At 41.0% G+C, this 27,319-nt stretch overlaps 1 protein-coding gene across 7 annotated transcripts in view; it reads right to left on the bottom strand.

The window, feature by feature from the left end:
• Positions 1-27,319, bottom strand: part of FARS2 (phenylalanyl-tRNA synthetase 2, mitochondrial) — a 546,789-nt gene that overhangs the window by 474,116 nt on the left and 45,354 nt on the right. For 6 of the 7 annotated variants that reach the window (XM_046006558.1, XM_046006561.1, XM_046006564.1 and 3 more), the window contains exon 2: positions 12,982-13,068. The exons of the other annotated variant lie outside the window; for it this stretch is intronic. The gene's annotated coding sequence lies outside the window, so the exon portion shown is untranslated. The remainder of the gene's footprint in view (positions 1-12,981; positions 13,069-27,319) is intronic. 7 annotated transcript variants of the gene reach the window in all.

Raw genomic sequence — 27,319 nt, 5'->3', positions numbered from 1 at the left:
AGCAGCGGTCACAGCTGGGGCTACTGAGGGGTGGTCTGCAGATGCCCGGTGCCAGCCCATGGTAAGGTAAGGACAGAAAGGGAGAGGAAGCACACAAATCCTTTTGAACAATTAGGCATTGCTGTCACATTCTTCCAATAATTCATGTTTCTCATAATTTACAAACACATTCATCAACAGTAGATTTGAAATAAAAAAAATATAGTCCTTTGCCCCAGATGGTGCAGGGGCATGTAAGTCCCTATCATCTCGTGCCTAGCCTACCCTGGCCGGCACCCAAGGATAGTCACTGCTTCCTGTCCTGGTCCCCCTCCAATCCATTTCTACAGAACCACACCCCTGGAGCTCAAACTTCAGCGCCTGCCCTCAGGACTCTCCAGGACCTACAAATGTCCATATCACTGGGCTCCTTCCTGCCTCTGTGACTTCACCCAGATCTTTCTTGCCACCATCCAGGTATCCTGGTTCTATCTTCCCAGGACACAGTGCTCCCTTTCTGCCTTGAGGCCACCGCATACAATAGTGCTCCCTCAGCTAGGGAACACCTGGCCCAGGAGACACGCAATACCTTGGGAAAAATTAAAGGAAGATGAAGTTTCGTAGCGGCCTATTTTTAAAAAAAGTGAAAAAACTCTTACATCCATGCTCCATTTTTTTAATAAAAATTAAAATCTCACACTCTCCCTTTACTTCCATCCTTTTTTTAAAAATGATTTTATTTTTCAGTACTCTCTACACCCAAAGTGGGGCTCAATCCCACACCCCGAAGACCAAGAGTCAGTCACATGCTCTACCACCTAAGCTGGCCAGCACTCCTCCACCCAACCCTTAACTTACGTCTTAAAAGATTCTCATCTCTTGAAGCAAAGTGGGAAGGGTGCATGCTTGCCTGCCACTAGGTAAGGCAGAAGCTAAGGCACAAAGTAGGATCCTGCCCAGATAAAGCCCACAGGGCAACCTCGTGTGCTAATCATAGTCACTCCACCAAGATTCCCAAAAGCACCACTTCCCTACCCACCACAGCACTAAGCTGAGGTAATTCATAAAACAGGAAATCAACTCGTTAACAAATACACGCCAAAATGCTCAAACCCACTGCTAAGCAAAGAATTAAAAACTCAATGCTATTTCTTACATATCAAGTTAACAAAGCTTAAATAGCAGTAATACCCAATGTTAGTGTGTAGCCTGTGGTTAGTTAGGCATTACTAGTATCACCTTGTTGAAAATAATACATAAAATATACAACATAAAACTCTGTGTGTGTGTGTGTGTGTGTGTGTGACATCAAAATGTTTAATCTTTTTTGACCACAATTCAACTCCGGGAAAATATCCTAAAGAACTAACCCTAGGGGCGCCTGGGTGGCTTAGTCAGTTAAGCGTATGCCTTCAGCTCCAGTCCTGATCCCAAGTTCCTGGGATCAAGTCCCGCACTGGGCTCCCTGCTCAGTGGGGAATCTGCTTCTCTCTCATCCTCTCTCAAGTAAATAAATAAAATCTTAAAAAAAAAAAAAAACCAATCCTAGATATATACTAAATTTCATGCACAGAAAGTTCACTAGAAGATAATCTGCAATTGGAAAATATCAGAGCTGTGCCAATCAAAGACTCTCAAAGGAAAGAGGGAGCCCACAACTGGAAAGACAATGTGCTCAGGTCTGTCTCCATGATTAAGGGGCACTGCAAAACCCCACTGACAAGAAAGGGCTGAGCTGCTGGTCCAGACACTGACAAAATAAGCAAATATTTCAATAAATGCCTCTCAATGAAAAATTAGGTTTTTGTAAAGGAAATAATATAACAAGGAAAAACATATGTGTTCAGTAGAAAGAAAAAAAGGGGCGCCTGGGTGGCTCAGTAGATAAGGCCTCTGCGTTCGGCTCAGGTCATGATCTCAGGGTCCTGGGATTGAGTCCTTCATCAGGCTCTCTGCTCAGTGGGGACCTGCTTCCGCCTCTCTCTCTCTGCCTGCCTCTCTGCCTACTTGTGATCTCTGTCAAATAAAAAAATAAATAAATAAGGAAAGAAAGAGAGAAAAACAAAAATATTTTCAAAAATAGCCTAATTAAAGGGCACCTGGGTGGTGCAATCAGTTAAGCATCTGACTCTTAGTTTTGGCTGAGGTCATGCTCAGAGTCATGGGACTGAGTCCCATGACAGGCTCCATGCTCAGCGCAGAGTCTGCATAAAACTCTTTCCCTCTGCCCCTCCTCCCACATTCTCTTGCTCTCTAAAAAGAACCTAATTATAACCACATAAAAATTATGTATAGAAAAGAAATAAAAGAAAATTTTGAAATGTTATATGTGGCTTGCATTCAAGTGGAAGGAACTGGGGATAATTTTCTCTCTTCTTTCAGTTTTTCCTTATTTTCTAAATTTTTGAGAAAAAGCTTAACAGTTCCTATCATGAAAAAAAAAGTTAATCCCTTTGAAACCAAACAAAGTTAAAAAAGTGTCTATGTCAGCAAGCTGTAGCAGGATGTTTATCAACAGCAGTTGGTGAGACGCTTCTAACTTCTTTTTACCGTGTAACCGTATTACTGGCTATTGCACAGAAGGCAGCATGGAGCTAGTTTAGTGGGATGCAGACAAAAATCATCCTGTCCACTAGCCACAGATAGGATTAACGAGATTATCTTTGTGCTCTTGCAGGGAGAAAGTGGTTTACACACTGAGACTGTTTGAAACCCTGGCACCATGCATAAAATAACTATTCAGTCATACCAAGGACAAACATTTCTACTCCAAAGTTACAGAAACATGGTCAAAGCCCTCCGAAATGTAAATACCCATAAATTCCAAACGCGATTACCCAGTAGCTATAACTACTGACAGCTGATGTGGTTCACATCAATTTCCAGAGGCCTCGGGCCACCTCGGGCTGAGCAGGCTGTAGTCATTCACAAATCACTCAAATCCCAGGACAGACATCACAGGGTTGTAAAAAGGACCAGGAGACTGTTCATCCTCCCTCCTGCTTTGTCTGCTCAGTCCTTCCATTTGACATTCACCATGGGCACTTGCCTCACTATTAAAGCCGTTAGCTTCAGAACTTACCCTGTGCAAACAAATGTGCTTGTTGTATTTGGGGAAGAGGTTACGGAGAGGAAGGAAGAAAAACCACCACACAAACAATGCAACATTGAGGTTTAGATTTCAGTCACACAAGAGAAATCAAGAAACTCGAAGTTAATGCTCCCTTGACAACCTTAAATCTCTACCCTGTCATATGGATCATAATGAGAGTTTTATAAGGATCACAGTTGTGGCCAATACACACTCAAATCATGTACCACAACGAACACTGAATATTTTTCCTCTGAAATAACAAGTTAATAACAATTAACAAGTTAACAATTAACAAGTTAATAACAATTCAAATTCAGAGGTGATAATGCAAAGCTGTAATTCTATATGAATCGAATTTTGATCCCACACTATCTTCGGGCTCTCATCTAAAGCTCTGGACCCGACCTATTGCATCATGGTCACAACCTCTATAAACACATTTCTGTGCAGCTTCAAGAGAAGGGAATGTGGGCATATGGGGGGGAAAAAATCCAAATACAGATCTGTTGACCGCAAGGGGGGATGAGGGTAACAAGTGCTCCAGTAACAGGGCCATCCAGTAACAGGGTGTGCTGGAAAGGACAGTAGAGCGGGACCCAAGGGACCAGGTCTAAATTCCCAATCATCATCCACAATCTGTTTGACCTTGAGGAAGCCACTTGGCCTTCCTGGGCTATTTCTTCATCTATCAAATAAGGAGGAACTGTTAGATGATGCAGAGGGTAATACACAAGAGTCAGAGATGTTTTCCACGGTGCCTGGATGGCTCAGTCAGTTAAGCATCCAACTCTTGATTCTGGCTCAGGTCATGATCTTGGGTCCTGGGATTGAGCCCCACATCTGGCTCCATGCTCAGTGGAGAGAGTGATCGAGGATTCTCTCTCTCTCTCTCCTTCCCCCTCTGCCCCTTTCCTTCCTTTCCTTGCTCTCTCTCTCTAAAATAAATAAATCTTTAAAAAAAAAAAAGTCAGAGATCTTTTCTAGCACCACTTTCTTAGGTAATTTCTCCATCAAAGTTTCTTCTTCCTTTACCCCTGTGAGGTTAGTTGGCTGTGGATTATACACACACACACTCACTCACTCTTAGGAGCACAAGACCTGGCAAATCCCATTACGTAACCACAGGGCTTTGAAGAGCTCCTAGGACCACTGGATAGAGCATTCACTTCCCTCAGTCAGTCAGTCAGTCAGAAGACACAAAGCCACTACAACATACATAAGATACAAAACAATGTGCTAGACAATCCAGGGGACAGGCATAAAAATGAATGATTTTATAAAACACAGTCCCCACTGTAAGGTATTTAATGTTCACAGCCCAATGGAAAATACAAAGAACTGGATGAAATTGTAATAGCAATGATCTAGAACAAATTACTAACTAATCAAAGTAGCTTCCCCACAGCCCCTCCAACATAAGCACTCAATTCCACATTTGAAAACTGCAGTTACCAGGTAAGGGCATCTTTGCTGCCCGGGGTTAGGCAAGCTCCTGAGCAGAGGCCCCAGGTACGTGTCCAATGCCCTTCCCTCTGACTGACCTACTAACCTCCTTCAAATTCCACCTTCACCTCCAAATCATTAGGCATTCTCCAAAGAGGGCCATTAAGAACCTCGTCCTAGTGGCTGACTATTCTTACTAATTAACCTTTGCCAATTTTTTTTACATTTTCAAAATTCCAGAAACAACAGGAAATATATATAACTTACTGTATTCCTTGTCTAACACACTCTAATATTAAACACTGAATTGAACAATTATTATATTGGCACGAAATACCTAGTATCTTCCTATCAACAAGAACAATGCATAATGTCAATGCAGGTGTTTTGTGGTTTTTTTTAACTGTATTTACTTATTTGACAGAGAGAGAAAGACAGAGAGACAGAGGGAACACAAGCAGGGGGAGTAGGAGAAGCAGGATCCCCAATGAGCAGGGAACCCGATGCGGAGCTCAAGCCCAGGACCTCGGGATCATGACCTGAGCCAAAGGCAGATGCTTAACAATGACAAGGCACCCCGTGTCATTGCAGTTTAAATTAATACACACCTGAATCAGTGAGTTTTGTATGTGCACGCACGAGCACACACTCTCACACACACCCTCCAACTGTCCTACTGAGAGAGGCTGCAACCCTAATCCTGGCTAGCCACCTGGGAAACAAATGACTTTGTGATGACATTGTAATTTGGTTCCACAATCTGGCAATATGTTTTAGGAGCCATAAAATTGTTCATACTCTTTGACCTAATAGCCACACCTGGGACTCTCTCGTAAGAATCTAATTCAAAATATGGAAATAGCCACATGCACAAAGATATATCTTACAGTGTCATTAATAATTGTGAAAAGTTGGGAGCAATGTACTTGTTAACAAGACAGCTAAATCATTAATGGTACACTACAGAACACTATGCAACCATTAAAATGGTAATGATGGAAATTACGTAGCACTAATGGGGAATACAGATAGAAAACAGATACAAACATGTAAAAATCACTGCAGGAAATAACAATCCCTGTTTTAGGATGCTGAATGGGGGTGTTTTTTTTTCTCTGTCTATTTCTTAGCTTTTATAATATAGTTCTGATGCTTCTATCATTAGAAGAGAATCTTTTTTTTTAAATGGAGGGCTCTCAGTCGGTTAGGTTAAGTATCTGCCTTTGGCTCAGATAATGATCCTGGGGTCCTGGGATCAAGGCCCACATCAGGCTCCCTGCTCAGCAGAGAGCCTGCTTCTCCCTCTCCCTCTGCTGTTCCCCCTGCTTGTGCTCTGTCTCTGTTTCTCTCTCTGTAAAATAAATAAAACATAAAATACTTTTAAAAAAAAATAAAAATAAAAATGGAGGGTCTCGTGAGTGGCTCAGGCAGGTAAGTGTTGGACTCTTGATTTGGCTGAGGTCATGATCACAGGGTCATGAGACTGAGCCCCATGTCAGCCTCCACCCTGGGTATGGAGCCTACTTGAGATTCTCTCTCTCCCTTGCCCTCTGTCCCTGCCCCCCTCCATTCTTCTATTTTCTCTCTCTCTCTCAAAAATTAACTAATTAAGTAATTTAGTTAAAATTTAAAAATAAAATAAAACAATAAAAAATGGAATGCAGGGGTTGGAGAGGGGGAGGGGGTTATGGACATTGGGGAGGGTATGTGCTATCGTGAGTGCTGTGAAGTGTGTAAATCTGGCGATTCAAAGACCTGTACCCCTGGGGATAAAAATACATTATATGTTTATAAAAAAAAAAAAAATTGGAAGGGGAGGCGAACCATAAGAGACTATGGACTCTGAAAAACAACCTGAGGGTTTTGAAGGGTCGGGGGTGGGAGGTTGGGGGAACAGGTGGTGGGTAATAGGGAGGGCACGTATTGCATGGAGCACTGGGTGTTGTGCAAAAACAATGAATACTGTTACGCTGAAAAAATAAATAAATTTAAATACTGAAAAAAAAAATGGAATGCAAGCCTTTGATCCTAAGGATAAAGAGGAGAGAGGCCACACCAGAGAGCAAAGCCTGCTCTTTCACCCATGGAGGAAGGGGACCAGAGGCATTTTTCATTGCATGATGGGCAGGGAGCCATGTGCAGAGAACAGCTTCATGGAGAACTACCTAGAGGTGTCCCATATTGTCAATGATTGCCAAGAAATGAGCAGTGCCCACCAGCTAACCCCAGTCAATTCCCTCCCTTGCAAACATCCTGAGACAGAGAATTCCCCAGGCACACCACACTCGCTATTAGGTTAGTTCTCAAAGAGATTTATATGGGCTCACATGAGGCTGTGTGATCATTTAAAGTAAATAATCTCAGATTTTCACATTTGGAGCAATGAGGAATGTCTGTGGCAAGAAATGTAATAATCAGAAAGATGGGGGGAAGAAAACAGAAATACTCATCACTTGTGGTGGCACCAGGAGAGTAAATGTGAGGACAAGACTGGCCTCTCCTGGGCTCACTTGGGGATGAAGGGCACAGGTCGGGAAGAGTATTCAATCTCAACACACTATCAATCACCAGATGGAAACTGATTTAAACTTGGAGCCACTTAACCCCACATGCAGTTTCAGCCCTGTGTCCAACCTGGGGATCAGCCCCACACACAGAGATCTTAGGGAACTCGAGTCCAATTTTAAATGGCCAACACTGAGACCTGTAGGTTCCCTGCCTTGCACCTCTTGTGTTCTTACTTTCATCCCTTGGCCAAGCACGTCTTTTATAATGCAGTGTCAACAACCAAATTCTCACCTTCTCTCTACATCTGAATTTCTGCTCTGATGCCCTGCCCCAGGAGGCTGCAGAACAACTGACTTAAAATTCAAATTATGTCACCCTCCTCTCTGTTGACCTTGGGAAAATTACCTAATCTCTCCAAACCTCAGTTCCCTTATCTTTAAAATTGATACTGACACCATAGGTCATTATAACGTTCAAAATAAATAATGACTATAGGGGCTCCTGGGTGGCTCAGTCAGTTAATAAGCATCTGACTTCAGCTCAGGTCATGATCTTGGAGTCCTGGGATCAGGCCCGGAATTGGGCTCTGTGCTCAGCACCAAGTCTGCTTGTTCCTCTTCCCCAGTCTCCTACTTGCACATGTACTCTCTCTCTCAATTGAATAAATAAAACCTTTTTTAAAAAAGATAAACATAAACCACACCCGATACACAGAATGCTAAAATAAAAGTTTGCTACACATGCCCTTCTGTTCCTCAGGTACCAGCATGCCTGTCTTTCCTTCATCCACTAATCCTGTCCATTAAACATGAACAGCATGGCCCACTCTCTCCTGCTAAGCCCTCCTTATCCCAACCATACATCTGTACTCAGCCTGCCTTCTGGAACCACCTACTATCCAAACCAAGACACTCTCATTTCTGAGCCATGATCTGACTCCACTTCCCTACAAATGTAACACCTTGGGCACAGAGGAAGCACACAGCAATCCTTTCAGAGTTGGGGTACTGAGTCCACACCGCCTCCATGCAAAGCCCAATTCTTTCACTTGTTAGTTAATGTGACCTTGGTCAAGCTACTTAACCCCCTCAGTGCCTCATCTATAAAATGAGATGGGCTCATCCCCATCTATAAAATAGGGGCAGAACAGTGCCTACCTCGCTAAGCCTGTTGTGAAGATCAAGCATATGAATATAAAACTCTGAGAGCTATGTCTAGCACCTAGTAAATGGGTACTTTTTTTTTAAAAAAGATCTTATTTATTTATTTGACAGAGATCACAAGCAGGCAGAGAGGCAGGCAGAGAGAGAGGGGGAAGCAGGCTCCCCACAAAGCAGAAAGCCTAATGCGGGGCTTGATCCCAGGACCCCAGGATCATGACCTGAGCCGAAGGCAGAGGCTTTAACCCACTGCGCCACCCAGATGCCCATACAGGTACGCTTTTAACTTTGACTCCCCATGAGAGTATTTAGGCCAGAGGTATTTGGCTAGGCACATATGCTATCCCATGTAAGCAGACAAGTCAAACACCTTTGCTCCTGTTAGGCATTAGGGGAGATTTAAGTAGGCTTTTTAAAGATTTTATTTATTTGACAGACAGAGATCACAAGTAGGCAGAGAGGCAGGCAAAGAGAGAGGAGGAAGCAGGCTCCCCGCTGAGCAGAGAGCCTGATGTGGGGCTTGATCCCAGAACGCTGGGATCATGATCTGAGCCGAAAGCAGAGGCCTTAACCCACTGAGCCACCCAGGCACCCCAGTAGGCTTTTTAGAGCAAAGCCTTGCTATCCCCCAGTGTGGTCCACAGACCAGCATCCGCATCATGTGGGAGCTCATCAGAAATGCAGATTCTCGAGCCCCACTTAGCAGGACTGAAATGGAATCTACGTAGAGTGGTCCCTCCCCATATCACCATAATATAATATTTGAGTCTATACTCCTTACAGGAAGATGCCACAAACTATGATTGATGGAACTGCTATGGGCTTTGAAAGACCAAGAGGTGGCGCTGGGCTGGGCTGGAGTTAGAAGGGCCAGCCGAACCTCCTCCACAAAACCACCGGCTATGTTTTTAGAGAATTTGCTGGTACCTTGTTGCCCTTCCATTTAAAAAGTAAATTAAGGCAACATAAAACTAAGTGCTGCATGTTATAACCCTTGACCTTTTCTGAGCAACATGTGCAACTAATCAGTCCCTGGAGGTCAAGAACCAAGGAATAACTACAGGGAAGGAGACAGAGAAAACAAATGAGAGTACAGGGCAGAAAAATCATTCCAACTGATCCAGGAGCCCCTTCAAGTCCTTCCAGGGAGAAGGGGGTGGGGGCACAGCCTTCGGAAATGACCAAATGCCGTTGTCTTTAATCTAAGCAATCAGGTCCCCTCGCCCATCAGTGCTCTCATTCCACCTCTACACACAACTGTCACCAAGGTAATTAACTAAGAGGAGAAATCCACACAAATGTGAGAAGGAAGCCACCTCCCTAGTCCAGCCCCCACAGCTATTATGAAATTATCTAAATGTGAAAGCCAGATCAAACCCAAATGTGCCTCTCTGAAAAAACCGAGGAGGATAAAAGGCAGATATCCCTAAGAGAATTTCCTCATGTCACTCTGAATTAGCACTTATGTATGATTATAAATAAACATAACATTATGTATGCATGTACTATGTACATGTGTAAATACATACACATATACATGTACAAACTTCTCTGTGCCTGTATCTGAAAGGTTTTGGAGTGGGTCAGGAAGTCCTTGTCCTCAAGTACTGGAGTAACTCAAACATTTTCTACCCTCAAGTGGGGTCTCTAAGAGATACACAGCAGGAAAACAGCCATGGATCATTCATCCTCTCTGTTGCAACTACTGACAGAGTTCTCATAACACACAGAATATGAACAATGACAAAGTTAGAAAATTTACTAAATACTCATTTTAAAACCAAATCAAAACAAGAAGAATATTTGCTTCCCCAAACTCCAAATCTCCTCTCTGAACTTTGTGAAGTTTCAGCCAAACAATCTTAAAGCCACAGTCCGACATGGGAAAGATGATGCCAGATCCACCACTACTCTTTTAAACAACCTCAAACAACCCAGGAGGGACTAGGACAAAGCATTCCTTTAAACCAGACGCCCTCAGATTGAATGGCTTACTGAAAGATACAGTCAAATTTCCCAGAGTAGTGACATGCCTGAGGGTTTAAATCACAGAAGGAAAGGCGCTGTAGGTAGTGATGGTCTAAATGAGAAGCTTTCCAGAACTGCAGAATGTCAGCTCCAACGTCAGCGCAGTCTTCACTTTAAAAAATGAAACTGGGGCGCCTGGGTGGCTCAGTGAGTTAGGCCTCTCTGCCTTCGGCTCAGGTCATGATCCCAGAGTCCTGGGATCGAGTCCCGCATCAGGCTCTCTGCTCGGCAGGGAGCCTGCTTCCCTCTCACTCTCTCTGCCTGCCTCTCTGCCTACTTGTGATCTCTCTCTGTCAAATAAATAAATAAAATCTTAAAAAAAAAAAAAAAAAAGAATCTGCCATCAGAACTCAGTGACCTGGAGCTGGCACTGAAATCTTGGAGAACAAACAGTTGTCTTTCCTCTATATTCCTAAACTTAAGTACTGTAAGGACCTATTTAGCCAGAGCACTTCCATCCGGTTAAACAATAACCTTGTTGTTTAACCCTTTAACTGTCCCTGCCCCCCTTCCCCCAGGGGACTTACTTAAAAACAAGTCCCTGAGAGCAGTCCCAGGTAACAAAGCCCAAATACAAGGGTGGGTCAGGCCAGGTGGAGACATCCAATGGGGGGGGGGTATGCATACTGTCTCCCCAGTTACCAAGGAGTATGGGCCCCACCCTTTGGGAGCCTTTTGGGTGCCAATTCTGACCAAGGTGATAGGCTAGTTCAAATATCTACTAGGGTAAACTGTAATTCAATTGGTCACTTATGTGTGACCTAACATGACTGGGCAGCTTTCTCTGTGTGTTACAATTTCATTGGCCACCTGTGCGCGGCCAGGCCCAACCACATGGCCTTTGCCCTTAAAAGTTAGTGTGTGAAGCAGAGAGAGGTCGCCCTCTCTGTAGGAGGCGCAGCCCCAAACGTTCGGTTTGATTCTTGATGCTTGGCGCAAAATAAAGCTTTGCTTGACCTTCGCTTTGTATCAGTCTCGCTCTTTTAATCACGGACCCATTACTGGGGGACCTTTCAGTACGATCTGTCCTCTGCAGCAACCAGCATTGTGTAAATATGAAGGCATATTCCATAAAGATACGGAAATAATTTTCAACCACAGATAAAGGATATAGAAGAGATTCCCTTTGTATGTGAGAAATATATTCCAGCAATCCCCACTCATAGGGACAGCCAGAGAAAAGACCTCCTGTATCTTCTGTGGTGGTAAAAATCTTTTTTTTTTTTTTTAAAGATTTCATTTATTTATCTGAGAAGGGGGAGGGTCAGAGGGAGAAGCAGACTCCCTGCTGAGCAGGGAGCCCTATGCAGGAGTTGATCCTGAGACTCCAGGATCATGACCTGAGCCAAAGGCAGTCGCCCAACCAACTGAGCCACCCAAGCGAACTGCAGTGGTAAAAATCTTAATTAGACCCCAAAGAACCAGGTAGTCAAGAGAAATTAGAGCAACAATCTTATACCATCACCATACTTGAGAATTATCTATGAAGTTTTTTTACAAATCCCAATGGCCAGGGCACCCCATAGACCAGTTACATCAGAATCTTTGGAGGCAGGCCTCAGGCATTATTAAGTTGGAGTACAGAGTACTGAATGAGATTATTCTACAAATATCTTCCAGATCAGAAAGATCATTTCAGCTGATTGTGGGCCCCTGATACAATGGGACAAGGAGTCTTTGTCTAAAACCCACACCCAGCTGGGGAGGCACTTGAGGCCATGCACACCCAGCACCCCCTTATACCCCCAGGCTTAAAGTACAATATAGGAGTTGCCCACCCAGAGGGTCTGCCTGGATGAGCAGGGTCCAAGAGGCCCCGGGGTCTGTATTTTCACAGGGTGCCTCCCTGGCAGTGGTATGAGAGGCTCTGGAGACAAGCCAGGACGTGAGCCGACACAGAGGCCGAGCTGAGCCAGCCTCACAGAGGAAGGGCACTGTTTTCAGAATGCCACAAAGCCCCCTGGTGACTACTCTCTCAGGGAGAATACACACCCTCTTCACAAAACACACATTTAAAAACATAAGGGATTAAAAACATAAGTACATTTCCTAGCTACTGCTCCTCTGTTGATAGAGCCGGAAAACTCACTCCACCTGAATTTTTAAAACGTCCTCAATGTTTACCATTGATACCCTCCACGTTTCCCCCAATTTAAATTCAGCTTGAGATCATTTTGCTTGGTTTTATTTGAAAGCAAACTTCTGGCAGAGTAGGTAGAGTGGGGATGTGTAAAAAATTCTACCAGAGTCGATTCATACTTGTTCAAAACATTTAAAGGCAAATTTTACCCAAGAAATCTGAATAAAGAGAAAATCGAACATACTGCACACATTTTCTAGGATAATATTTTAAATAACAAAACAGTTGAAAGCATAAATTTAGAATGGCAGGGAAAACCATATAGAGATATTTAAAAATTACTATCTTTCTACAAAACGTGGAATTTTTTTAAAGAACGTTTTTATCAAAAAAAGAAAAAAAAAGAAAGAAAGAAAGAAAAAACAACCACTAAATCTAAGAGTGTTCAACAATATGAACTCTGAAGGCAAGCTGCTGGGTCTGAACCCAGACTCCAATACTACATTAGGTACAGTGCCCTTAATCATGTCTTTAATCATCTCTGGGCCTCATCTTTCCTGGATATCAGAGGTTCTGAGTCGGACTGTACAGATCAGATTCAGAGCTGTACATGTTAGCTGTGTGGGCCCATTTAACCTCTCTGCACCTCTCTTCCTCCTCTGTAATACTGAAACAAGAATAGCACCTACCTCCTGTCTGGAGAAATTGGAACCCTGGTGCACTGCTGACAGAAATGTAAAATGCTGAAGCCGCTGTAGAAGACAGTATGGCAGTTCCTACAAATATTAAACATAGAATTACCATATGAGCCAGCAATTTACTTCGGAGGCTATACTCAAAAGAACTGAAAGCAAGATCTCAAACGTATTTCACAACCATGTTTGTAGCAGCATATTTACAATAGCCAAAACAGGGAAGCAACCCAATAGTGCATCGACAGTTGGACAAACTGTGATACGTTCATACAATGGAATATAGTTCGGCCTTAATAAGGAAGGAACTTCTGACACACGTTACACATGGAAGAACCTTGATTACATTACACTGAGCAAATTAAGCCAGTCACAAAATGACACACGCTGTCTGATTCCACTTACATGTGATCCCTAGAACAGTCAAAATGATAGAGACCAAAAGCAAAAAGGTGGTTGCAAGGGACTTGGGACAGGGTGGGGGTAGGAACAGGGAGTTAGGGTTTAAAGGTTGCTAAGTTTCAGTGTGGGAAGATGAAAAATTTCTGAGAAGGATGGTGGTGATGGCTTACACAACAATGGGGATGTACTTAATGCCACTGACCTGTACACTTAAAAAATGGTTAAGATAGTCATTTTTATGTCTTGTACATTTTGCCACAATAAAAAAAAAATTTTAAAAATAAGAAAGAATAGTCCCTACCTTCTAGAGATGTAGTAAGGATTAAATATATGTAGTGTTTAGAGAGTGCCCAGCAAAGAGTAAGACCCCCATAAATATTAGCTACTATCTTATTTTCCTGCCTTTGTAGCTCCCTCCAGTCCCCATTACTGTGTTCTACAGAAACAGATGCTCACTGACGAGATTCCAATCCTCCCCTTTGGAGCTGTATACCTTCCTCAATGAGACAGTTCCAGCCCAGGCCTTCCTTCTAGAATAAATGCTCCTTCCTTGGGACAAAACTTCCACTGCAATCCGATAAAGAATCCACCTGATTTCTGCACTCTTCACACATAAAACTGAGATGACCATGTTTAAAAAATATAATTTTATTGTCTTCATTTCCTAAATGGTTTGTTAGGAATTTTGCCTCTGGGCTTACAGGCTAATAATACTGTATACGTCTAATAGAAGAAAAAAGGAAATTCTCCCTGCTATTTGTAAATATTCTTTCACATTTTACCACAAACAAGACTATTTTTACTTCTTTGCGTCATCATTTAAAAAAATCTATAAGGGGGCGCCTGGGTGACTCAGTGAGTTAGGCCTCTCTGCCTTCGGCTCAGGTCATGGTCCAGCGTCCTGGGATTGGGCCCCGAGTCAGGCTCTCTGCTCAGCGGGGAGCCTGCTTCCCCCTCTCTCTGCCTGCCTCTCTGCCTACTTGTGATCTCTATCTGTCAAATGAATAAATAAAATCTTAAAACAAAATAAAATAAATAAATAAATAAATCTATAAGTATGAAAATTTCCAAGCATATACAAAAGTAGAGAGTCCGACTAGCTCCCATATAACCAGCTTAATAGCCAACATTAACCTTTGTGACTCAGCCAAAGATTACATTCTCCCCTCAAAATATCAGAATAAAACCAGCGAAGCAATGTTCAACCACCATCACCATCATCATCATAATCACTATTTTTTCTTTACTTTTAAAAGCTCTTTTCTTTAAAAAAAAAAAAAAAAAAAAAGTTCTTTTCTAGGGGCACCTGGGTGGCTCAGTCAGTTAAGAAAATGACACTTGGTTTTGACTCAGGTCATGATCTCAGGGTCATGAGATTAAGCCCTGCGTTGGGCTCCGTGCTCAGGAAAGCCTCCTTGAAAGCCTCTCCCTCTGCCTCTCCCACTTGCACGTGTTCTCTCTCTCTCTCTAATAAATAAACAAATAAAAGCTTTTTAAAAAAAACTTCTTTTCCTTTATCTTCTTAACTCCTTTCATTTTTTTCTTTGAAACTAAAAATAATTTCAATATCTGCCTTGCCAGGATTACTGTGAGGATGTAATATACATGAAAATGCACAGCTTGGTGTCTGACACGTATTTGTTTTCCCAAGAAAAATTAGTTCTCCAAAACCACCATCTCACCCTACTCCAAGACAAAAGACACCCACATACCTCTTTCTCCATTTTTCATCCCCTCCTCTGGCCTTCCCTTCCTAACACTGGTCCTTGCTTCCTTCCTGCCTCCTTCTAAACCAGGAATCCCAAACACACACAACTAATCATCAATCCAATAATCCAGAAGACCCCAAATATAAAGACATATACAGGAAATAAATAAATTGAACTGATAAGTGTATTCAACATTTAGAATACAAGTCCCTAAAGTAAAAATAAAAAAATATAGCCAATTCAGTGCCTCTATATGATTTAATAGAAAAATAAGGCTAGACACCACATTGTGAAATATCACACATGGGAATTCCTAATGCAAGTCATTCCTCTGTGGGGTGTGTGTGTCTATATTTTGAACATTAAACTCTTTTTTGATGATCCAAGAAGTTTTAAATGCTGATGAGATTCATTTCCTTGCAGTACTTTTTGCCCATGGCAAACCTGCCACCTCTAATTTGTTTTAAAAAGAATTGTAATCACCCAATCAATCATACTCTTGACCTTCAGTCTCCATAGTCACTTCACTGTGGTCAAAATTGGCTCTAAAAATTCATGTTGTAATAGTTCTATTGTCCTCAAGCTCCAAATGCCAATGACAGGAATATAATAATTTGAGTCAACCCTCTGGTAGATGAAAAAAATAACATATGGACTTTCCAATTTGTCTTCTAGAAGGATTCTTTAAATAAAAGTGAATGTCTATGATATTAAGTAATAACTTTTCCTCCACTGGGCCTTAAAGACTTATAAATCACCCAAGTTTCTATGCAGTAAAACTATTTTCTTCATCATAAAAATCACACAGCTCACTCTTAGTTTTAAATAACATATCTTTCTTTATGGGGAGGTACAGAATGACCAAATGATAATCCCTCCAGTTCTCACCTCCTCCCTTGCTAGCAAACACTTAACCGTCACTTCATTGGCATCCATCTTTCTCACTTGTATCGTACTTCAAACCGAGCTTTCTTCTCACCTAGGCCAAAGCATTATGGTGTATTCATTTCAGCATACAAAAATCGTCAAATTTCTTCCAGGCAGAAAGTACCCTAGAGACAAACAACTACTGGACAAAGAGGAAAGAATTCGAGAGATAAGTAATACCATAAGATGAAACAATATTATAACTGGGATTCCAGAAGAAGAAAGAGAGAGGAGGGCAGAAGGTATATTAGAGCGACTGATACTAGAGAATTTCCCTAATATGGCAAAGGAATCAAGCATCAAAAACCAGGAGGCACAAAAAACCCACCTCAAAATCAATAAAAACAGTTGCACACTCCATCATCTAATCATAAAACTTAAAAGTCTTAGTGGGTCACGAATCAGGTCTCAACCGGTACCAAAAGATTGGTATCATTCCCTGCATATTTTCAGACTGCAATGCTCTGAAGCTAGAACTCAATCACAAGAAAAAAGTTGCAAAGAAACCAAATACATGGAGGCTAAAGAGCATCCTACTAAAGAATGAATGGGTCAACCAGGAAATTAAAGGACTGAAAAAATTCATGGAAACAAATGATAATGAAAATGCAATGGTTCAAAATCTGTGGAACACAGGAAAGGCAGTCCTGAGAGCAAAGTATATAGCGATATAAGCCTTTCTCAAGAAACAAGAAAGGTCTCAAATACACAACCTAACCCTACACTTAAAGGAGCTGGAGAAAGAACAAGAAAGAAACCCTAAACCCAGCGGGGAGAAGAGAAATAAAGAGCAGAAATCAATGAAAGAGAAACCAAAAAAAACAGGAAAACAAATCAACGAAACTAGGAGGTGGTTCTTTGAAAGAATTAAAAGATTGATAAACCCCTGGCCAGACTTACCAAAAAGAAAAGAGAAAGGGCCCAAATAAATAAAGTCATGAATGACAGAGGAGACATCACAACAAACACTAAAGAAATACAATTATAAGAACATATTATAAGCAACTCTATGCCAGCAAATTTGACAATCTTGAAGAAACTGATGCATTCCTAGCGACATATAAACTACAAAAACTGAACCACAAAGAAACAGAAAACCTAAACAGACCCATAACCAGTAAGGAGACTGAAGCAGTCATCAAAAATCTCTCAACAAACAAGAGGCCAGGGCCAAACAGATTCCTACCAAACATTTAAAGAAGAATTAATACCTATTCTCCTGAAAATAGTCCAAAAAATAGAAATGGAAGGAAAACTTCTAAACTCATTTTATGAGGCCAGCATTACCTTGATCCCAAAACCAGACAAAGACCCCATCAAAAAAGAGAATTACAGACCAATATCCTTGATGAACACAGATGCAAAAATTCTCACCAAAATACTAGCCAATAGGATCCAACAGTACATTAAAAGGATTATTCACCACGACCAAGTGGAATTTATTCCAGGGCTGCAAGGTTGGTTCAACATCCACAAATCAATCAATGTGATACAATACATTAATAAAAGAAAGAACAGGAACCACATGATACTCTCAATAGATGCTGAAAAAGCATTTGACAAAGTACAGCATCCTTTCTTGATCAAAACTCTTCAAAGTGTAGGGATAGAGGGTACATTCCTCAGTATCATCAAAGCCATCTATGAAAAACCCATGGCGAATATCATTCTCAATGGAGAAAAAATTGAGAGCTCTTATGCTAAGGTCAGGAACACGGCAGGGATGTCCATTATCACCACTGCTATTTAACATAGTACTAGAAGTGCTAGCCTCAACAATCAGACAACAAAAAGAAATTAAAGGCATCCAAATCAGCAAAGAAGAAGTCAAACTATCACTCTTTGCAAATGATATGATACTTTATGTGGGAAATCCAAAAGACTCCACTCCAAATCTGCTAGAACTTGTACAGGAATTCAGTAAAGTGTCAGGATATAAAATCAATGCACAGAAACCAGTGCTTCTGCACACCAACAACAAGACAGAAGAAAGAGAAATTAAGGAATCAATCCCATTTACAATTGCACCCAAAACTATAAGATACCTAGGAATAAACCTAACCAAAGAGGCAAAGAATCTGTACTCAGAAAACTATAAAGCACTCATGAAAGGCATTGAGGAAGACACAAAGAAATGGGAAAACATTCCATGCTCATGGATTGGAAAAACAAATATTGTAAAAATGTCTATGCTAGCTACCTAACGCAATCTACATGTTTAATGGAATCCCTATCAAAATACCAATTTTTTTCAAGGAAATGGAACAAATAATCCTAAAATTTACGTGGAACCAGAAAAGACCTCAAATAGCCAGAAGAATGTTGAAAAGGAAAGCCAAAGTTGGTGGCGTCACAATTCTAGATTTCAAGCTCTATTACAAAGCTGTCATCATCAAGACAGAATGGTACTGGCACAAAAACAGATGCATATAGATCAATGGAACAGAAGAGAAAGCTCAGAAATAGACCCTCAACTCTATGGTCAACTCATCTTCAACAAAGCAGGAAAAAATGTCCAATGGAAAAAAGACAATCTCTTCAACAAATGGTGTTGGGAAAATTGGACAGCCATATGCAGAAAAATGAAACTGAACCATTTCCTTATACCACACACGAAAATAGACTCAAAATGGATGAAGGACCTCAATGTGAGAAAGGAATCCATCAAAATCCTTGAGGAGAACACAGGTAGCAACCTCTTCGACCTCAGCTGCAGCAACACCTTCCTAGGAACATCGCCAAAGGCAAGGGAAGCAAGGGCAAAAATGAACTATTGGGACCTCATCACAATCAAAAGCTTTTGCACAGTAAAGGAAACAGTCAACAAAACCAAAAGACAACTGACAGAATGGGAGAAGATATTTGTAAACCACATATCAGATAATGGGCTAGTATCTAAAATCTAGAAAGAACTTATCAAACTCAACACCCAAAGAACAAATAATCCAATCAAGAAATGGGCAGAGGACATGAACAGACATTTCTGCAAAGAAGATATCCAGATGGCCAACAGACACATGAAAAAGTGTTCCACATCACTCGGCATCAGGGAAATACAAATCAACACCACAATGAGATACCACCTCACACCAGTCAGAATGACTAAAATTAACAAGTCAGGAAATAACAGATGCAGGCAAGGATGCAGAGAAAGGGGAACCCTCCTACACTGTTGGTGGGAATGCAAACTGGTGCAACCACTCTGGAAAACAGCATGGAGATTCCTCAAAACATTGAAAATAGAGCTACCCTACGACCCAGCAATTGCACTACTGGGTATTTACTCTAAATACTCTAGTTTTTACTCTAAATTTTACTCTAAATGTACTCTAAAGATACAAATGTAGTGATCCGAAGGGGCAAGTGCACCTGAATGTTTATAGTAGTAATGTCCACAATAGCCAAACTATGCAAAGAACTTAGATGTATATCAACAGATGAATGGATAAAGAAGTTGTGGTATGTGTATATATATATATATATATGTATATATACATATATATATATAAAAATTATATGTTAATAAAATTTTTTTAAAAATTAAAAATTGAAAATTAAAAATTTAGAAAAAAAAACATTATAGTTGACCCCTGAACAACACTGGGGTTAGTGGGTTGCCCCCCTGCATAGTCAAAAATCCACATATAACTTCTGACTTACCCAAAACTTAACTACTAATAGGCTATTACTGATTGGAAACCTTAGTGGTAACAGATGATTAGCACATACTTTGTACATTATATATACTATATACTATAGTCTTATAATAAAGCTAAAGGAAAAATGTTATTAAGAAAATCATAAGAAAAAATACATTTACAGTACTATAAGAAATGCATGTATAAATGGATTATACGTGTTCTTCAAATCCATGTTGTTCAAGAAACAACTGTGTTTATTTTTTTTTTGCTTTCTTTAATTAATTTTTTATTTTGTATAAACATATAATGTATTATTAGCCCCCGGGGGTACAGGTCTGTGAATGGCCAGGTTTACGCACTTCACACAAGTCACCATAGCACATACCCTCCCTAATGTCCATAACCCCACCACCCTCTCCCTATTCCCCTACACCCTGCCACCCTCTGTTTTGTGACATTAAGAGTCTCTTATGGTTTGTCTCCCTCCTGATTACATCTTGTTTCATTTATTCTTTCCTACCCCCCAAACACCCCACGTTGCATCTCCACTTCCTCATATCAGGGAGATCATATCACAGTTGTCTTTCTCCAATTGACGTATTTCGCTAAGCATAACACCCTCTAGTTCTATCCACGTCATTGCAAATGGCAAGATTTCATTTCTTTTGATGGCTGCATAGTATTCCATTGTCTATACATACCACATCTTCTTTATCCATTCATCTGTTGATGGACATCTAGGTTCTTTCCATAAGAATCAACTGTATTTAATAATGATCTTGAAAAAGAATTTCTGACTAGCTTCTAAAAAGGACGCAAGCACAAAGGAATAGCATTTTGTCCATTTTGGATTTTCCCTAATGTTCAAATCCATGCCTGGTTTGGTAACTACACAAGCAGTCAATAATTCCCAGTCTTTAAGGCACTGGTAGAAATTATAGAATACTCAAACTTCAAAGGATTAAAATTCAAACATAATCCCTTCTCCTTTGACCCAAATGTGGAATTTGGTTACTATAATATGTCAAATGTGTCATCAAAATATTTAAATTTTCTTGGGGCGCATGAGTGCCTCAGTCGGTTAGGTGGCTGCCTTCAGCTCAGGTCATGATCCCAGGGTCTGGGATCGAGCCCCACATCAGGCTCGTTGCTCAGCCGGGACCCTGCTTCTCTCTCTGCCTGCCACTCCCCCTGTTGTGATTTCTCTCTCTCTCTCTCTCTCTCTCTGACAAAGAAACAAAATCTTAAAAAATAAATAAATAAATAAATAGATTTATTTTCTTACTTTTTTAAAATTTATTTTCTTTATTAAAATTTATTTTCTTACTTTTTTTCAAAAAAAGATTTTATTTATTTATTTGACAGAGAGATCACAAGTAGACGGTGTAGGGAGGAACAGGCTCCCTGCTGAGCAGAGAGCCTGATGCCCAGCTCCATCCCAGGCCCCTAAGATCATGACCTGAGCTGAAGGCAGAGGCTTAACCCACTGAGCCAGTCAGACACCCCAAATTTTCTCACATGTTTAAGAATAACTCATTATTGCTATTCAAATGAATGAACCATCAAAATTCTCCAGCTCTAAGTGCATGTCAATTGTGAAGAAATATCACAAATGGAGTAAATAAACTCTACAACATTAATATTGAGAGTTAACCATCTTAGGACTTCAACCTAGAATAAAGGACTTTGGCACTTTTGCTACCTCCATAGGACTTAACAATGATGACTTTCCTGTAACTATCAGTTACATATTTTAGGCTATATGTTACATACACTGTCAGAATTTCTCCTTCCATGTTTAAATGTCAGTACAATGCCTATATCAGTAAAAGTTATTTATTATAACATAGGGGGAAATAAGCACTATTATTACACATGGACAGCATAGATAGAGTAAAACTGTACAACTTTACTCAGTAGTTTTATTTACTGTGGAAGGGAACAGATATACATACCAGAGGTTTATTTACATCTGTAACAACAGTAACCCTGAATTCATCTGAATGCTTCCTACAGGTAGCTCAAAGAATTTTAACTATATATTAGTCTTAGAACTTGCCTAAAATTAGTACCATTTTGATGAAAAAGCAAACAGACCCAATAACAGCATGTTGTTTAGAATCAGAGGCAGTCAAGCGACGGCACAGACTAACCAGTGCTATTTTCTCTCACTTGTGTGTATTAAAAGCCAATAGAGGGTGGCTCAGTGGGTTAAAGCCTCTGCCTTCAGCTCAGGTCATGATCCCGGGGTCCTGGGATTGAGCCCCGCATCGGGTTCTCTGCTCAGCGGGGAGCCTGCTTCCCTCCTCTCTCTCTGCCTGCCTCTCTGCCTACTTGTGATCTTTGTCTGTCAAATAAATAAATAAAATCTTTTTAAAAATAAATAAATAAATAAAAGCCAATAGAGTGAAATTTTTCTTCCTCTGTCTTTTAAGAGTATGTTCTTAAACTCCATGGAGAATATAAGTTGTACCAGAGCAAGGGCTTTTGTCTACCTCACCCCCATGCCTACAGATGGCCAGCACCTGCAACAGTGCCCCCCACTGACATCACAAATGGGAGAATCAGGCTATATACATTCAAAACCACAGGTCATGCTGTGTCTTAGAATGGCTGTCATCAAATTCTGTAGTGCAGGCAAATGTAATTGGTGAGAAGAGTTCGGAGCACAATACAGGAGGTCAACCTAGCCCTCAATAAGCCAACAATAAGGTACCATAAGAAATGGCTCCAAAAAAAAAAAGAAATGGCTCCAAACTATTGACTAGAAACATCAAAAGAAGATAGCAAAATCTCAGGACAGATGGTTGGACAAGATATAACAATCACTGGGCTCAGCACAGATGGAAAAGCAAAACTCTGGAGAAAATGTTTGTCACCCAGTCAAAACTATGACATTGCCAACGAGCAAGGAGAAAAAACATCTTGGATGTGGTGATACTCCCTGATAATTACAAGAAGGGTTCTGAGAACAAGGCTGTGTGGGTGGAAGAAACAAAACAAGAAAAGACTGGGAAGAAAGAAAATATTATAGGAGAACCAAACAGATACCCACACTGGGGTCACATATTAGAAGTCCCACATTCTAATAAGTGGAGGGCTCTGTGGCCACGTTGCTACTCATCCCTATCCCCTGTCTTCAGAAGAGTAAACAGATTTACAATTTCCAAAAGTGTGGCCATGAAGCACCTACTGAGAAAGGGGACTGGAAGCACATGAACTGGGGTAAGCTTCTTGTCTTGAAGAATTCCCCATCTGTACTAATGGTGTGTTTTCTAGAAAAGGTTTCCATCTAAACATTCATAAAAACAGAGCTTTTTCTGACACAGAATTTGTGGCATACTATGAAAGTCCTCCAAAGAAGGAAACGGCACTGACAGAGTACAGGTCCGCTCTAGAAGATTCTTTGTCACAAGGAAGGATGGCTAGGAGGTGGGAAAGCACAGAGGAACAGAAAACTGAATGTCCCCATTCGTTGGCTTACATCACACCCAGGGCAGACTGATTTCAGAGACAGAATCTGTCACGTTCTTTATGTAAAGACACCTTCTTGCCAGAGCTTACCAAACAGCTCTCCACAGAGACAAGGTACAAAGGCAGACCCAGAGGTTTCTTCCCCTTTCAGCCTTTCTTCCTCGTTAGGTCTGAAAAGATTCAGCTTTCCATACTCAGGGTTCACAGGGGTAAAAGGAACCAAGAGGGGCCTATGACTCTGAAAGATTCTCAAGCAGTACCAGAATTAATCTGGCAATTATTTAACATGTAGAAACTATTCTCTCTCTCACTCTCACACTCTCTCTCATGCACACACACACACACACAAAAACATATATGCCTTATAAATCATGATACAGTTTATGAACTGTATAATTATGTATGTTATATATTATAAATATAATTATATATACTACATTTTATATACTTTTGTACACACTATTATATGTGTGTATGCATATAATATGTACACATACATATCCTCATACACATATGCTTATTTTCCATATGCAGAATGACAGAAGGCAGGACCATAGGTAGAGATAAAGCACTTTACATTCTGAGTAGAACTATAAACTTTTAAATATCTTCATGAAAAGCACTGTATATAAATGAACATAGACAGTAAATCAGATTATAATTCTATTTATAAGCAAAAGAAAAGGTAGTAGTGTACCCTCATTGGAAATAATTAACCCAATGTTCTCTTTTAAAATGTACTAATGCAAGCTTACAGAAATTACAGGTTATCTAGGAGAATATAAAGTATCTGAAAATCAAGTATTTAGTGGAAAAAGAACAACAGCAACAAAACTACCCTGGAGAAGAAGAGATACAAGGCTAGCTACCATAGTATTTGAAATACTATCATGCAAAAGGAGGGACAGATACGGCTGAGGCAGGTGGGCGAGAGCAGGAACCAAGAGAAGAGAGGAAATTATAAGAACCATATTCCCTGTATACAAACTTTTGTAACAATCAGGGCAAACAACCGGAGTGACAAAGCCCATGAAAAGGAGCAGAAAAGCCATGAAAAGACTGTGAGGACTTCTGCAGAGGGCTGGGGGAGGACATCCTCCATCAGGAGGGGTGGGGGAGTAGCTCACGGGGTACACAGTGGCTCACTGCCCTCCATACACAGCTACTGTTGGTAGGAGAGATATGCTCACATGGCCTAAATGCTTTGAGGGGCATTGGGAGAGAGCAATTTCTTCTCAACCTGCCCCAATACTCCCAATAACCAAACTCCTAAGAAAGAGAACAAAAAAAGCTGTCTTCCCTAAACGACAACAAAAAATGTACTTGCAGATGGAGCCTTAAATTCAAGGACTAACTGTGAGCATCTACGACATATTAAGATGAGTCCCTGATGGTCCTCCATGCCCTCTACAGATTTCAACGGTCTATCAAAAGTAGCTGAAAGCAGGGTTGTGCTAATACAGATAGACACATTAAGAAAAATGTTCCAGGGCGCCTGGGTGGCTCAGTGGGTTAAGCCTCTGCCTTCGGCTCAGGTCACGATCTCCAGGGTCCTGGGATCGAGCCCCACATGGGGCTCTCTGCTCAGCAGGGAGCCTGCTTCCCCCTCTCTCTCTGCCTACCTGTGATCTCTCTCCCTATCAAATAAATAAATCTTAAAAAAAAAAGAAAAGAAAAGAAAAATGTTCCGAGAAGTTAAAATGTCTGTTCTCTTCAAGAATAAAATGCCACCTTTTTCATTAACCCGGGGCTCATATTCTTCCACCCGACGTTTTTCCTTTCAGAGTCTCTCTGGATCCTTCCATGCTTCTCTTCTTCTGGCAGCTGATCCCATCAGCTACCTCCTAGGCAATGCTCCCATTAGCCTCTTTTGATTCTTGCATCCAACGCTTCTCACCTTCCACTGCTTCCTCACCCCAAACAAATCAGGCTTCCCTCAACTTCTTTACCTCTTCGTCTCTTCAAACAATGTCTTCTTCTCCATTACATCACGTTTCTAGAAAAAGGACATCTACATTGGAGCTTGATTTCCTTGTTCCCATTTTCTCTCCAAGATACTCAGCTTCTCAGGGCCTGGCATGCAGCAGGTGCTCAGAACAAGCCAGAGCCAGGATCATTATGAAAATGGGAGACATTAGAAGGATCAGAAGCAAGCGTACCAAGTGGAGAAGCTGTTCTGGGGTGAGAGTGAGTTAAGAGTCTCTGACACACACAGGGGCGCCTGGGTGGCTCAGTGGGTTAAAGCCTCTGCCTTCGGCTCAGGTCATGATTCCAGGGACTTGGGATCGAGCCCCGTATCGGGCTCTCTGCTCAGCAAGGAGCCTGCTTCCTCCTCTCTCTCTCTGCCTGCCTCTCTGCCTACTTGTGATCTGTCTGTCAAATAAATAAATAGAATCTTTTAAAAAAAAAAAAAAAGAGTCTCTGACACACACAGTTTGTAGTGATGGTGGAACAAGCAGATGAACATGTCATGTGATGTGTGAGCAGTTGGTCCACATTAGTGCTGATGTTAGGCTTCAAAGAAGGTCAAGGAAGGAGGCTCTGGGCAGACAGACTCTGCTCTGAGGAGAATCCATCAGGGAGTGGAGGGCTTAGCTCCTAGTATCACAGAAGCTAAGAAAGGAGAGCATTTTAAGGAGATGAGGTGAAAACATTGGTAAGGGTGTGAAATGCCACCACTAAGGTGAACAAGACGAACGACTCTACATGAGTGAGGGGTAACTGAACCCACAGGAGCTGATCAGTGATCTCTGAAAAGCCGTTTTAGTGATGAATAAGACATGGATTATATGCAAAAATCCCAAATAATACATGAACAAACAGAACCCAGACACCACTAAACTACTATTCCATGGCCAAAAGGACTGGTGGGTGCCTGTCATAAACAGGATACAAGGATAAATCAAAACAGAAAATCTGGGGGCACCTGGGTGGCTCAGTGGGTTAAAGCCTCTGCTTTTGGCTCAGGTCATGATCCCAGGGTCCTGGGATCGAGCCCCGCATCTGGCTCTCTGCTCAGTGGGGAGCCTGCTTCCCTTCCTCTCTCTCTGGCTGCCTCTCTGCCTACCTGTCATCTCTGTCTGTCAAATAAATAAAATCTTTAAAAAAAAAACAGAAAATCTGTCCTCCAATTTACCCTACTACCAAAGGAGAAAATCATATAATCAGCCCCCCAGATGCTCAAAAGGCATTTGACAAATTTAACATGGACTCTTCAGCTAAGACAAACTCTTAAAAAAATAGGAATAAATACCTATTGCCTTAGTATCATCCCAATAAACACACCAAAACCCCAGAATTATTATTTATGGGAAACCACTATAAGCATTCCATGAAAGCCCACCTTCTGAATAGAGAAATGGGAATCAGCTAGTGACAGAAAATTTCCCAAGAAGGAATTACGAATGCTTCTGAGAATTACATAAAAAGATGCTCAATCTCACTCAGAAAGAAATGCAAATCAAAGTGACAATTAGATTTCTTAAATCCACAAATTGGGAAGGATTATATTTTTGATATGATACTATTATGAGGGTCTAAGAAACAAGTAGTGCTGATAAAAACTCTATGGAAAACAACTGGCAATATCAACAACGTATAAAACGCACACATCCTTTCATTCAGCAACCCCACTTGGAGTAATTTCAATCTACAGATACACTTGTTGGCATGTGTGCAAAATAATGCATGAACAAAGATATTTCACTAAACGATTTGTAAGAGCCAAAAGCAGGAAATACATTTCTATTAATTGGGGACTACCTTAGTAAATTAAGAATAAGGCTACCTGTACTGACATAAGATATCTCCAAGATACATAGTTAAATAATAAAAACAAGGCATTGTTTACTGTGCAGGGTAATTTTTAACATTTTTAAACAAGTACATAAATATAGCTTATGTATATATACACATATATAAGAAAGTATGTAAGAGCTAAGGGACACAAGAGAGAGGCTTACTTGTCTAATACATGCATCTATACTTTTGAATTTTATATGATATGCATTACAACCTAAAGACTTCATGATCACTCTTGACCTTCCTACTCTGCTTCTTTCAATCCACTGATAAGGACTGTGAATTCTATCTTCACAACACTGCTGCCATTTTGGCCCTCTTAACCACCCCTACCAGAATCAACATAATTTAGAGACCCTAATTATCTTCCTCCAAAATAAT

The sequence above is a fragment of the Meles meles genome, chromosome 5 (genome assembly GCF_922984935.1).
Source record: "Meles meles chromosome 5, mMelMel3.1 paternal haplotype, whole genome shotgun sequence".
Taxonomy (NCBI): Eukaryota; Metazoa; Chordata; class Mammalia; order Carnivora; family Mustelidae; genus Meles; species Meles meles.
The sequence above is the reverse complement of the archived record's forward strand: the minus strand, read 5'-3'. Positions and strand labels throughout refer to the sequence as shown.